This window comes from Bufo bufo, chromosome 2 (assembly GCF_905171765.1).
Source record: "Bufo bufo chromosome 2, aBufBuf1.1, whole genome shotgun sequence".
NCBI classification, from domain to species: Eukaryota; Metazoa; Chordata; class Amphibia; order Anura; family Bufonidae; genus Bufo; species Bufo bufo.
The window spans coordinates 201507246-201521270 of record NC_053390.1 but is presented as its reverse complement, the minus strand read 5'-3'; the positions used below and the strand labels follow the sequence as shown (position 1 = coordinate 201521270).

At 42.4% G+C, this 14025-nt stretch overlaps 1 protein-coding gene across 1 annotated transcript in view; it reads right to left on the bottom strand.

The window, feature by feature from the left end:
- Positions 1-14025, bottom strand: part of KSR2 (kinase suppressor of ras 2) — a 564921-nt gene that overhangs the window by 60970 nt on the left and 489926 nt on the right. The window lies entirely within an intron of this gene.

Sequence of the window (14025 nt, the reverse complement as noted above, 5' to 3'; positions counted from 1 at the left end):
GACCGTTGTGTGCATCCGCGTCCGTTCCATCATTTTTCACAGTTTAGCGTCCGTGATCCGTGATTTGAATCCGTCAAAAAAATATAACCTGTCCTATTCTTGTCAGTGGAAAATGGAGGACGGACCCATTCAAGTCAATGGGTCCGTCAAAAAAAACGGATGCACAACTGGTATGTCATCCGTGTCCGTTTTTTTCTACAAGTCCTTGGTGCAATAAAATTACACTTTTCATAACCTTCCTTTTTTTCCCCTGTCAGACAAAAAAAAAGGAAGACACAAGGAAACACAACTGAAGCAAAATCGGACACGGACCACTGAAGCCAAATCACTGACAGTGAAAAAACACTGTCGTGTGCATGAGGCCTTTCTCCAAGAATAGGGTCAGACACCACTTGCTCACAAGACTGCAGAGGGCCCAGCTTTTGGACACCTCCGATAAACCTTCCAAGGCATATCCAATCAACAAGCCTCACATTTCAGTGATGGCAAAACTACTTCAAAATAGGCCATTACAGTGTTTAGAGGCAGCACAGGAGAAATCTTGGAAATGAGCGCGAGTTAAACTAAAAGCCATAAGCACGTGTGTAACTATGATTCATAGGTCCTCATAGCAAAATAAGATGGGGGCCCCACCACCTACTGTAAGAACATTAAAACAGCATCAAAGGAAGCAATAGTCAAAGGTATGTATAATAGCACCCTGTATCAGAAAACCCCCATTATAGCAAAAAGCCACAATATTCTTATTCCACCACAAAAAGGTACAACATTCTTGAACCTGACAGCCCTTTCCAACCTCTGGACACCATAGCAAGTGCTATGGCTTATAGTTATGTACATCCATGGGCTAAAATTGAAGTCCAGAGGGGAAACAAACCAGGCTGGTGTATTGAGCTGCATTTATATTTATATAAGGAGATATATAACGCGAGTTTTACCGCGACGCGTGGTTGATTAAGTGTGGTTGCGTAAGTGTGTGACTTAAGATTAAGTGACTTTAGATTCAGAGGCTTCAGTGGGGGACTGCAATTAGCCAGTTTCTTAGTACTACATTGTATTGTATTTTTTGCTTTTGTGGTGTAATCCCCATTTAGTATGTGTTGCACAATTGACAACGCAGTCCAGTGCACATCTTGCATGATGTATGCAGTCCTGGAACAGCCGTTCCAGGGTGAATTTCTTTGTTCAAGATGTGAGCAAATTACCCGTTTGGAATCGCTAATCGAGTCTCTAAACGAGCAAGTTGCAACACTGAGAGGCATTGACAATTTGCAAAAGAGTTTGCTTCTCACCGAGCAAGCACTCTTTGGGGTAGATGAGGGGGAGGGTGACAGAGAGGAGGCTGAGGAAAGTGAGGTAGCTAGCTGGGTAACAGTTAGAAAGCGGGGTAGAGGGAAGAGTGCCAGGGAGGCTAGCCCTGATCTGACACACCCCAACAAGTTTGCACGTTTGGCAGATGAGGGGCATATCAGTCCAGGGACGGCACTGCCGCAGACGGACACTTCCTCTGCCAGTCAGGGGAATGTCAGCTCCGGTAAGCAGGGGACCAGGAGAGCAGGGCAGGCCAGACAGGTGCTGGTAGTGGGAGACTCAATTATTAGGATAACAGATAGGGAAATCTGTCACAAAGACCGTGATCGCCGAACAGTGTGCTGTCTTCCTGGCGCTAGAGTTCGACACATCGCGGATCGGGTTGACAGATTACTGGGAGGGGCTGGAGAAGATCCAGCGGTCATGGTCCATATCGGAACCAATGACAAAGTTAGGGGTAGGTGGAGAGTCCTTAAAAATGATTTCAGGGATTTAGGTCAAAAGCTTAGGGCAAGGACCTCAAAGGTAGTATTTTCCGAAATACTACCTGTACCACGGGCCACACAAGAAAGGCAGCGGGAGATTAGGGAAATTAACTAGTGGCTCAAGAACTGGTGTAGGATGGAGGGGTTTGGGTTCCTGGAGAACTGGGCCGACTTCTCTGTCGGCTACAGGCTCTATCGTAGGGACGGGCTGCACCTCAATGGGGAAGGGGCAGCTGTGTTGGGGAAGAAGATTGCTAGAAGGTTGGAGGAGTGTTTAAACTAGGGACTGGGGGGGAGGGTAATTACACTATAGAAGGGGAAGATAGTGCAGATAGAGACCGGGGGCAAGGTAGTGGGACTGGGGGAGGAATGGAAGGAGGGACTAGAACAGTTCAGAAGGAAAGGTGTAGGGTAAAAAATATACATAAACCTCTCAAATGTATGTATACTAATGCCAGAAGCCTGACTAATAAAACTGGTGAACTGGAATTAGTGATGTGTGAGGAGGACTATGACATAGTGGGAATAACTGAGACATGGCTGGATGATAGCTATAACTGGGCAGTTAATGTACAAGGTTACATTCTGTTTAGAAAGGATCGTCAAAACCGGAGAGCGGGAGGGGTTTGCCTTTATGTAAAGTCCTGTCTAAAGCCCACATTCTGTGAAGATATAAGTGAGGGACATGAACATGTGGAGTCACTGTGGGTAGAGATACATGGAGCTAAAAACAACAATAAATTACTAATAGGAGTTTACTATAAACCACCTAATATACCAGAGTCAACAGAAAATCTACTACTAAACGAGATAGACAAGGCGGCAAATCATAATGAGGTGCTTATTATGGGGGACTTCAACTACCCAGATATAGTCTGGGAAACTGAAATCTGTACATCTCATAAAGGAAACAGATTCTTGGCAATAACCAAAGACAATTACCCCTCCCAACTGGTTCAGGACCCGACTAGAGGGACGGCCATACTGGACTTAGTATTAACCAATAGACCTGACAGAACAACAGATGTGCAGGTTGGGGGACACCTGGGAAATAGTGACCATAAAGTAATAACCTTCCAATTATCATTCAAAAGAGCGTTTCTACAGGGAGGAACAAAAATACCAAACTTCAAAAAAGCTAAATTTAGCCAACTAAGAGAGGCCATAGGCCTAACTAACTGGGACAAAGTCCTCAAAAATAAAAATACAGCCACAAAATGGGACATCTTTAAAAACATCCTAAAATCTCATTGTGAGAGGTACATACCGTATGGGAATAAAAGGTTAAGGAACAAAAAGAAACCAATGTGGATAAACAGAACTGTAAAAAAAGCAATAAATGACAAAAAGAAAGCATATAAAACCATAAAACAGGAGGGTAGCACGGAAGCACTGAAAAACTATAAGGAAAAAAACAGAACATGTAAAAAATAAATAAAAGCGGCCAAACTAGAGACCGAGAGATTAATTGCCAAAGAGAGTAAAACTAACCCTAAAATGTTCTTCAATTATATAAATGTTAAAAAGTATAAATCTGAAGGTGTCGGCCCTTTAAAGAGTAATGAGGGGGGAGTCGCAGAGAGCGACGAGGAGAAAGCAAAGCTGTTAAATATTTTTTTCTCCAATGTATTCACTGAGGAATATAAACTGTCAGATGAAATGCTGAATGTTGAAATAAATTCGCCATTAAAAGTGTCCTGTCTGACTCAGGAAGAAGTACAACAGCGACTTAAAAAGATCAAAATAGACAAATCGCCAGGACCGGATGGCATACACCCCCGTATCCTAAGGGAATTAAGTAATGTCATAGCCAGACCCTTATTTCGGATATTTGCGGACTCTATACTGACAGGGAATGTCCCACAGGATTGGCGCATGGCAAATGTGGTGCCGATATTCAAAAAGGGTCCAAAAACAGAGACTGGAAACTATAGGCCGGTAAGTTTAACATCTGTTGTGGGTAAACTGTTTGAAGGTTTTCTGAGAGATGCTATCTTAGAGCATCTTAACGGAAATAAGCAAATAACGCCATATCAGCATGGCTTTGTGAGGGATCGGTCATGTCAAACTAATTTAATCAGTTTCTATGAGGAGGTAAGTTCTAGACTTGACAGCGGCGAATCAATGGATGTCGTATATCTGGACTTCTCCAAAGCATTTGACACTGTACCACATAAAAGGTTAGTATATAAAATGAGAATGCTTGGACTGGGAGAAAACATCTGTAAGTGGGTAAGTAACTGGCTCAATGATAGAAAACAGAGGGTGGTTATTAACGGTACATACTCAGATTGGGTCACTGTCACTAGTGGAGTACCTCAGGGGTCAGTATTGGGCCCTATTCTCTTCAATATATTTATTAATGATCTTGTAGAAGGCTTGCATAGTAAAATATCAATTTTCGCAGATGACACTAAACTGTGTAAAGTAATTAACACTGAAGAGGACAGTATACTACTACAGAGGGATCTGGATAGATTGGAGGCTTGGGCAGATAAGTGGCAGATGAGGTTTAACAGTGACAAATGTAAGGTTATGCACATGGGAAGGAATAATGCAAGTCACCCGTACATACTAAATGGTAAAACACTCGGTAACACTGACATGAAAAAGGATCTAGGAATTTTAATAAACAGCAAACCAAGCTGCAAAAAACAGTGTCAGGCAGCTGCTGCCAAGGCCAATAAGATAATGGGTTGCATCAAAAGGGGCATAGATGCCCGTGATGAGAACATATTCCTACTACTTTACAAATCATTAGTCAGACCACACATGGAGTACTGTGTACAGTTCTGGGCTCCAGTGAACAAAGCAGACATAGCAGAGCTGGAGAGGGTCCAGAGGAGGACAACTAAAGTAATAACTGGAATGGGGCAACTACAGTACCCTGAAAGATTATCAAAATTAGGGTTATTCACGTTAGAAAAAAGACGACTGAGGGGAGATCTAATTACTATGTATAAATATATCAGGGGTCAGTACAGAGATCTATCCCATCATCTATTTATCCCCAGGACTGTGACTATGACGAGGGGACATCCTCTGCGTCTGGAGGAAAGAAGGTTTGTACACAAACATAGAAGAGGATTCTTTACGGTAAGAGCAGTGAGACTATGGAACTCTCTGCCTGAGGAGGTGGTGATGGTGAGTACAATAAAGGAATTCAAGAGGGGCCTGGATGTGTTTCTAGAGCGTAATAATATTACAGGCTATAGCTACTAGAGAGGGGTCGTTGATCCAGGGAGTTATTCTGATTGCCTGATTGGAGTCGGGAAGGAATTTTTTATTCCCCTAACGTGAGGAAAATTGGCTTTTACCTCACAGGGTTTTTTTGCCTTCCTCTGGATCAACTTGCAGGATAACAGGCCGAACTGGATGGACAAATGTCTTTTTTCGGCCTTATGTACTATGTTACTATGTTACTATGTAACCCATACACATTAGTCTAAAGGTGATCAAACTGAACACTTTCAACCAAAAATGATCATTAGTCAAGTGAATTTTAACAACAGTCATTTTAGCCAACCAATGACAGACTGACATTGAGTGAGAAGATGTCAGCAGTGTTTGAAATTTTCGCCTGACAGTCGTACAAAAGAACTTTCGTCCAAATAAAGATTGTTCATCCGTGAAAGAATGTTCCCAGGAAGATTATTCGTCCTTCACCAGCCTCATTGAAAATGTGTGGCCAGTTTGAACAATGGTAGTGGCCAATACAGACCACAATGTGTATGGTTGTATCTGTGAGGCGATCGTTCACCAGACAATCCGTTAGTTACTCAACCATCAACTTACTGCTCTTTTATATGTATGGCAATGCTAGGGTGGTACATAGAAATTAAAAATGTGGGAAAGCACAGAATTGGTGCTAATGTGTTAAAAATAGGCGTTTAATACCTGGACAACACCAGGGGAAGAAAGAAAGATCAGGGTTTCAGCATGTTAGTGTACAAAGGGAACAAATAATAATTTAAATGATATATTGTGATTCATAGAAAAGCATTTCTGTACTTGGGAACAGTTTCAAGCCAATTGTCTAATATAAAAAGGTAAATTTATTGAGAGAAAAATAGCCCCTCACTTGTGTATTCCAAAAAGACTATAGAATACTTATTGCTCCATGACAGGGATACATTAAGTTAACAGAGCAATGACTGTAATATAAAATTCCATTCTTCATGACTGTCCTCAGTTTTAGTAATGATGCTACATTTAGTTGCTTCATTTTCAGGTTCCCCAGCAAGCATAATCATATTTCAAAACTTCTTCAAACACTAGAAGAACAGCTATTGTGCTCTTACTAGTCATTACCGGACATGAATGTGCTCTAAATCATTATACAGATGAGTGCGGGCCAGTGCAGATATATTATACAGTACAGAAACTTATAATACAAGGGCATATTCAGTGTAGAAAAAGGCAGCGATATTACTACACATGAATCAATTCCCAATATTGTGTCCAACTAAAATATTTACCGTAAGTCCCATAAAGAGAAGAAACTTAGTGTAGAACCATCATATATACGGGTACTTTCAGGGTTGACATATCCATTTAAAGGGGTTATCTGCTTTTAAAGGGGTTTTCAGGGATTAGAATATTGATGACCTACCCTCAGGATAGGTCATCAATATCTGATCACTGGGGTTCCAACATCTGGCTTCCCAGCCGATCAGATGTTTAAAGAGACCGCCACGCTCTGATGAGCACTGCGGCCTCTTCATTGCAGACCAAGCACAGCCAGGGTAGACTATAATGCAAGTAAACCTCCTGGCACTCTGCTTACTCTTCCTGGGAGTCGGGTTTCCACCCCGGACGTATATATAAATGACAAACTCCAGGAATTTTGATGAAAACTTGTGAGGCGCATCTCATAAATGTGCAACGGCACTATTCCTTCAGCGCAGCTCTGCACATAAACTTATCAGCGGAACCAGTTTGATAAAGGCCGAGTGAGGCCGAAATGTTACACCGGATTTATACAGCCGCATTTCCAAATAAAGTCTCACAAGTTTTCATCAAAATTCCGGGAGTTTATCGTTTATATAGACCAAGCACAGCGTCATACATTGTACAGTGGCTGTGCTTGGTACTGCAGTCCAGCCCCATTCACTTGCATAGGACAGAGTTGCGACTAGGCTATGTGACCTATGAACATGACATCCCTGACCTAGAAGGGGCCATAGCACTCATCAATGTGACATGGGCTCTTTAAACACCTGACGGCGGGGGTGCTGAGAGTTGGACCGCCACCAATCAGATGTTGATGACCTATCCTGAGCATAGGTTATTAATATCTTAATACTGGAAAATGTCTTTAAGAGTAAAAGGCTGAATGGGGATACTCCCAGGGAAAAACCATAAGGGGGCCATGTGGCTCCCAGGATAGGGGACTAGAATGCAGGTTTTAGAGCAGCGACATGGGGAGTAGGTGAAGGAAAGTGGCAGTGATCAATCCAGGAAGCCTGAGTGGTAAATGAATAGAACAATAGAAAGAGGGAGAAGGGTTTCTAGCTTTAATTACATTTTTGATGTTTGGTCCACAAGGTGGAACCGCGGTACTTTACACACTCAGTTAGGGTTATTTATGGTCCACGTGAGCATACCACAAGTTTAACTGCAGGGTGGCTTGTCAGTAGGGGGACATGAGTTGTGGAGGCAGATCCACATTAGGACTGGCTCTGGTAGTTAAGAATGTTGCTCAGGGTAACATAGTATATAAGGCTGAAACAAGACATCTGTCCATCCAGTTCAGCCTGTTATCCTGCAAGTTGATCCTGAGGAAGGCAAAAAAAAACCTGTGAGGCAGAAGCCACTTTTCCTCACTTTAGGGGAATAAAAAATTCCTTCCCGACTCCAATCAGGCCTGTAATATTATTACGCTCTAGAAACACATCCAGGCCCCTCTTGAATTCCTTTATTGTACTCACCATCACCACCTCCTCAGGCAGAGAGTTCCATAGTCTCACTGCTCTTACCGTAAAGAATCCTCTTCTAGGTTTGTGTACAAACCTTCCTTCCTTCAGACGCAGAGATTGTCCCCTCGTCACAGTCACAGTCTTGGGGATAAATAGATGATGGGAGAGATCTCTGTACTGACCCCTGATATATTTATACATAGTTATTAGATCTCCCCTTAGTCGTCTTTTTTCTAAAGTGAATAACCCTAATGTTGATAATCTTTCAGGGTACTGTAGTCCCCCCATTCCAGTTATTACTTTAGTTGCCCTCCTCTGAACCCTCTCCAGCTCTGCTATGTCTGCCTTGTTCACAGGAGCCCAGAACAGTACACAGTACTCCATGTGTGGTCTGACTAGCGATTTGTAAAGTGGTAGGACTATGTTCTCATCACAGGCATCTATGCCCCTTTTGATGCAACCCATTATCTTATTGGCCTTGGCAACAGCTGCCTGACACTGGTTTTTACAGCTTAGTTTGCGGTATACTAAAATTCCTAGGTCCTTTTCCATGTCAGTGTTACCCAGGGTGATAACCAAAAGAACATGACTGGTTCTCAAAGTGTAAACCAGGCAGATAGGCTTGGATGTGATGACACCCAGACAGGAGGTTCACAACAGATTTTGTGATATTGGAATGTTGTGGGCTTTTATTGGGGTTTGTGTCTCAAGGAATTGGGAATGTGCCCACCATATACAAATACAGTTTAGTAAAATTAGTGAATGGTGTAGGTCTCTACCTGTAGATGTATGTACTTCTTATCTGTGGCCAAACTCCAAAGCAGCACAGGAGGTCTTATAGCCAATCTATATGAGATCTGACCAGCTCCACATAAGGTACTAGATCATAAGTGCTAAGGCTTGTTTTACACTAGCGTTATTAGTTCCAGCAGACTGTTCCAGCGCAGAACAGCCTGCCAGAGCTATCTGGATGAGGCATTGCCGGATGTTACCGTAATGCCCGCTGGCTCCATTGACCATAATGGGATCCAGTGGGGATCCAGCCGCTACCCGGCAAATATGTTGGGATTTGGAAGAAAAAAACAAGAGAGCTCAGGCAGGCTGTTTTCTGACAGAACTAATAACGTTGATGGACAAACCCCAAATGGATGAATTGAACAGTGGCCGAAATTTAAAAAAAATGTATACATGGTCATAAACCTATTAATCTGCGTTCAGGAGGAAATAAATAAATAGATAAATAAATAAATAAATAAATAAATAGCTGAGGCCGGATAAGAATTCTGGTTCATGTACTAACTTTAGATGAAGGGAAAAAAATATGATTGCATTATTCTTACAGGAGTCCTCTGGTTTTGCTACTTGAAATGAGCACTCTTTGAAAGGTGTCCATACACAATAGATAGAAGTACAGTAGGTGGATGGTAGAATGACTACGGAAGGAATGATTGTCTGGGGAAAAATCGTTTTGCAGACTCACTGTAGCCCATACTGGCCTTTACATTACAGGTTGTACATGTTTAATGACAGTGAATGATGGGTGAACAATCTTTCTGGGAACATTCTTTCAAAGGAAGACACTTCTTTTCAGTTGATGGGGGTCAGTCATTGGTCAGCTAAAATAGTCATTTGTTGTTAGATTTTACCCATTGAACAATTGTTTTGGTTGAAATTGTCCATTTTGATCAACTTCAGAGATCAGCAAATCAATTCTAAATGAATTGCCTTTGTTATAAATTTCCCCCCAAAAAACTGTATTCTAGCAAATGAAATACTTTTGCAACTCATTTTGGACGAATCTCTTAAAATGGTGCCCACTTACAGAAGACAGAGAAAAAAGGCATCTCTTACCAAAAATGGATGTTTTTGGACCATTTTTTTATTAAAAAGAATTATATTGTAATGTGCTTTTAAAGAGGATGTTTGTTTCGACCAGCAATCATCAGTTTACCCATAGCAATATATGTCAGAATACTATGCTGTCTTGGCAGAGATTATTGGGTGCCATGTTGCATTTGTAGAGCCCCCGAGGTACCAGTACAGTGGTGAAGCCATTGTGGAAACTACACCCCAGATCTTAGGGTACAATGAGCATATGAGCATTTTGACTCCACTGGTGCCTTTCTGAATTTAAAAGTAGGGCTACATGGGGACAATTGCTGTGCTACAGCTGTCATGGCCAGGATCGCAGGGGCATCTCCGAGTAGCCGTGATCCCACAGAAATTAAAGGAATTGCAGCAGGATTCACACATTTTCTGCAACTGCAACCCCTGAAGCACAAAAAATCCAGCATAGTTGTTTAGTGTAGTCAGTTTTTCAAAGTTTGTATAAAATATGTATGTTCTGGGGTTAGAGCAGGGTAAAACTTCAAATTCAGGTATGAAAATTGTGTATGAATTATCTAAACCTACAAAAATGACTGGACCGCACACAATAACAATAGTGCATGTAATATATTAGTTCATATAATAAAAAAAAGTTAAAAAGAGGGTTTGCAAAAAATATGACATCATCGGAGGAAGAGGGACACAGACAGTACTGGCAATGTATGTATATACACTGCTCAAAAAAAATAAAGGGAACACAAAAATAACACATCCTAGATCTGAATTAATTAAATATTCTTCTGAAATACTTTGTTCTTTACATAGTTGAATGTGCTGACAACAAAATCACACAAAAAAAAAAAAATGGAAATCAAATTTTTCAACCCATGGAGGTCTGGATTTGGAGTCACACTCAAAATTAAAGTGGAAAAACACACTACAGGCTGATCCAACTTTGATGTAATGTCCTTAAAACAAGTCAAAATGAGGCTCAGTAGTGTGTGTGGCCTCCACGTGACTGTATGACCTCCCTACAACGCCTGTGCATGCTCCTGATGAGGTGGCGGACGATTTCCTGAGGGATTTCCTCCCAGACCTGGACTAAAGCATCTGCCAACTCCTGGACAGTCTGTGGTGGATAGAGCGAGACATGATGTCCCAGATGTGCTCAATTGGATTCAGGTCTGGGGAACGGGCGGGCCAGTCCATAGCATCAATGCCTTCGTCTTGCAGGAACTGCTGACACACTCCAGCCACATGAGGTCTAGCATTGTCTTGCATTAGGAGGAACCCAGGGCCAACCGCACCAGCATATGGTCTCACAAGGGGTCTGAGGAACTTATCTCGGTACCTAATGGCAGTCAGGCTACCTCTGGGCCCTCATATCACCCTCATGGAGTCTGTTTCTGACCGTTTTAGCAGACACATGCACATTTGTGGACTGCTGGAGGTCATTTTGCAGGGCTCTGGCAGTGCTCCTCCTGTTCCTCCTTGCACAAAGGCGGAGGTAGCGGTCCTGCTGCTGGGTTGTTGCCCTCCTACGGCCTCCTCCACGTCTCCTGATGTACTGGCCTGTCTCCTGGTAGCGCCTCCATGCTCTGGACACTACGCTGACAGACACAGCAAACCTTCTTGCCACAGCTCGCATTGATGTGCCATCCTGGATAAGCTGCACTACCTGATCCACTTGTGTGGGTTGTAGACTCAGTCTCATGCTACCACTAGAGTGAAAGCACCGCCAGCATTCAAAAGTGACCAAAACATCAGCCAGGAAGCATAGGAACTGAGAAGTGGTCTGTGGTCACCACCTGCAGAACTACTCCTTTATTGGGGGTGTCTTGCTAATTGCCTATAATTTCCACCTGTTGTCTATCCCATTTGCACAACAGCATGTGAAATTGATTGTCACTCAGTGTTGCTTCCTAAGTGGACAGTTTGATTTCACAGAAGTGTGATTGACTTGGACTTACATTGTGTTGTTTAAGTGTTCCCTTTATTTTTTTGAGCAGTGTATGTAAACAAGAGATTCGACTATGCACATAAAAGGCTAATCATAAAGTGCAAAGTGCAAAGAAAATCACAAGCTTAATACAATAATCTGCAAGTGGTTATACAAAATAGAATGTAGTTCAAAAGAGAGGCATTACCCATACTGCGTCCCACACTCCAAGATGGTGCCTACCCCAATGCACAAAAAAGTATTTAGTCAGCCACCAATTGTGCAAGTTCTCCCACTTAAAAAGATGAGAGGCCTGTAATTTTCATCATATGTATACCTCAACAATGAGAAAAAAAAATTATCTAGAAAATCACATTGTCTGATTTTTAAAGAATTGATTTGCAAATTATGGTGGAAAATAAGTATTTGGTCAATAACAAAAGTTCATCTCAATACTTTGTTATATACCCTTTGTTGGCAATGACAGAGGTCAAACGTTTTCTATACGTCTTCACAAGGTTTTCACACACTGTTGCTGGTATTTTGGCCCATTCCTCCATGCAGATCTCCTCTAGAGCAGTGATGTTTTGGGGCTGTCGCTGGGCAGGGCCGGCGCTTCCATAGCGGCAAGGGGGGCAATTGCCCCCGGGCCCCCCGAGTCTTTAGGAGCCCCCCCGCGCCGGCCCGCAACTAACTTTAGGCAGACAGGACAGTCAGTGTCACACGGAGATGAGCGCTTCCAGTGTGGAAGCGCTCATCTCCAGTCATCTGTATCGCCCTCCTCCTATTGTAGGGCGTGGATTATAGTTCTCATTTCAGTTGTAGCTCTTGCTTTAGTATCTTCACTTGTAGCTATCAGTTCACTGGACCTGTGTTCTGCTGCAGCAAGCACTCCGGATATTGCCAGCTGTCCTTGGATCCGTCTTCTCTGCGGCTGCAACACCTTCAGCTAAGTGTACAGACATTGTTGTGTACCTGATTATTTTCTGACTGGATCTGAGGTGGCCACGGTTCCCTCCATATACTGAGTAGGGCACCGGTGGCCGTGCCCCTTCCACTATTGTAGGGGTTACAGTGGTCATGCCTCGTTCCGCCATTTGGATCCGGGCATGTGCTTTAGCAGAATAGGGAGAGCTTTGAGGGTCTAACAGGGGTCACCCTTTATCCTCCCTAGTTTGGGTCCGGTCAGTAGCTCTTTTACTGTGTATACTATTGTTGCTCACATACAGCCGTGACAGAAGTGTACCTATGATGAAAAGTGGAAGAACTTGCACAATTGGTGGCTGACTAAATACTTTTTTGCCCCACTGTAGTTAATGCTAACTAGCCTACTACTATTACAATTTTATTTTGTTTTATTATTTTTTTTACTTTAGTAAAAAAAAAATTGGCAGTAATGGGATGACGGCATCACAAGTGATCCCAGATCATTCACACAGGCCTAATCAGCCCACACAGCAAGGCCTAGTCAGCACACAGACAGGCTAACACACACAGGAGCTGAGGGATAGGACGATCTATGGGGGTACATGGCTGCTATTGGTCAGTCAGCGTTGATTGCCAGTGCAGGACCACTGCGGCAGTTTGCAGTGATGGTCGGCTGTTCTTGACAGCAGCCAGCATTGGATTGTCATTTGTCACTGTTACCTGTGATAGTTTGAAGCCATGCGGTAAATGTACGGCATGGTGCGTTAATGTAATGCTTTCCATGCCATACATTTACTGCATGGTGTGGGAAGGGGGTTAAAGAGCTTGAATGAGGTTAGATGCACTCTTAGGATACCTCAGAGTGTCATAAAAGACTTTTCTGGGCAATTGGGGCACTATCAATTCAATTGAATCAAATCAGACAACGGATTCGTGCAAATTGGACTCAAAACAAATTTTAAAAAATGTGCTCATCTCTACTAATGTGTATGGATGGCATTGGCCACCTTTATACTATGTAGTCCTATTTTCTGCAGTCATTTGTTTCCAGAGATCAGACGTGAGCACTGCGGTAAGTAACCACATTTTAATAACACATGGATGAATAAAGAAACCATTAATAGTAAAGCTGTAAACACAGCGATATAAAAAAAAAAAAAATGTTGATTATAGCAGATGATCCAATTTTGCCAGTGGAGATTAAGAATGATCTCCTATTATACAAAGGACAATAATGGTGCAAATAATTACATGAAAAACACACCTACCCATACAATGGAGTGTGATCTTTTCACCTCTACATGCTCAGCGGAGCAGAAAATGAAGTCTTGTAATTTTTCTGGCTTTTGATGTGTGCTGCATAACATTTTGTGGGGGAATGATTTAGATCTATCAATGTCAGTTGTTTGCTTTACAATACTTCGCGGCACAATCCTGCTTACACTGCAGCTCTCCGATCCAAACATTTTTAGCAGCACAAAGCAATTACCTTCTTGTAAAGCAGAATAAATTATGAACTATGCATCAAAATGTTTAACTTGCTCTGCGATTTATCTTGTTTCCTTCTTCAGCAACTGTATGGGGTTACGCATGGAAAAATGAGTACTAATCCTTTTTT